The sequence below is a fragment of the Priapulus caudatus genome, unplaced genomic scaffold (genome assembly GCF_000485595.1).
Source record: "Priapulus caudatus unplaced genomic scaffold, Priapulus_caudatus-5.0.1 Scaffold2185, whole genome shotgun sequence".
In the NCBI taxonomy this organism is placed as follows: Eukaryota; Metazoa; Priapulida; class Priapulimorpha; order Priapulimorphida; family Priapulidae; genus Priapulus; species Priapulus caudatus.
This window is the reverse complement of record NW_014579246.1, coordinates 39633-40921: the sequence shown is the minus strand read 5'-3', so window position 1 is coordinate 40921 and position 1289 is coordinate 39633. Positions and strand designations below refer to the sequence as shown.

Sequence of the window (1289 nt, the reverse complement as noted above, 5' to 3'; positions counted from 1 at the left end):
TATACTCTTGATAATGATGATATATGAGTAATTTTTGATGCGAAAATAAATGTTTCAGATCTGTTGGCATACAATCTGATGGCGTTGACCATAGGGAGACACTGAAATGCATAGTGAAATTGCCAAAATCTACATAATTTGCATAATTTAAAAAACATAAAAACCCACGTGATATGTTTTGGGGCCAGTCCTTATTCATTCACATACCAGAATTGAGCAAAATCCGTTGAACCTAAACTGACTTATGGCCATTTCCATTTTTGCCAAAAAGTGGACGTCGCTCGAAAGTAGGTCGGCTGGTGTGCTCCAAAATAGGACGTTCAAACCTCTCCCATAGGAGTAACAACTGTACATGCAATTTGAAACATGTGGACCAAACGGTACCTGAGTTATCGTTGACCGTAGCCAAATGTTGACGGACGGACGGACGACGGACGGACGACGGACAACACCCCATGGCAATAGCTCATCTTGACGATGTCAAGGTGAGCTAAAAAAATCGGCAATTCAACGTTCGCCTCTAACTCGATGCTGTGCCTATCACAACGTTTCGAATCAACGAAATTGACAGCATTTACTCTCCGAACCTTTTCCAGCGTGACTCTCACTGAATTGCGCGCTATGTCTACACATATCTGGTTACGCCGCCTAATCCGCGGACAATATTCATCGGCAGCGATATAACAACCCGCAGTTTTCCCGACGCAGCATTTCGCTAATTACGCTCATGTACATTACGGGCAGGTGGTCGCAACAACACGGCGACTGCACGCTGCCGCCCCTAGTGACGATGAAGCAATCCGCAGCATTTTTGATCGCTCACCCGTAGGACGTTTATTTTGTACCGCAGACCAGTGTTTAATCAATAACGCGAGATACGGGGTCACAGTATCACTGTTAGTTTAGTCTCAGTCACCTACACCGTGTCAGCTGTACATGTATTGTACCCTCTGTACCATACATCGCTGAGGACTATACGATAACGATGTTACCTTTATTGACTTGCCTTATGTGTAGTTACATTATCAAAGCACAGATTACCGGTACACGTGTACAGCAGTACGATAACAAAGCATATAATAAAGGAATCCCTTATAATGTTCGCGTAATGTGATAATAATTCGTTGTTATAGATGCCGATAACGCAGTACCCGACCCAGTGTTTTTTGCACTGCGCTTAAACTGTGCCTAGAGTAACCTATACCCTATATCCTCGAGTATGGTGGCCGAGATGGCTACGGATATTTTTATTATTTATTTGTAATTCTTTTTCATTTCAAATTCATTTT

At 42.8% G+C, this 1289-nt stretch overlaps 1 protein-coding gene across 1 annotated transcript in view; it reads right to left on the bottom strand.

The window, feature by feature from the left end:
* The window catches only part of LOC106818364 (CUGBP Elav-like family member 2), a 35264-nt gene that overhangs the window by 3478 nt on the left and 30497 nt on the right, over positions 1–1289 (bottom strand). The gene's annotated exons all lie outside the window — the stretch shown is intronic.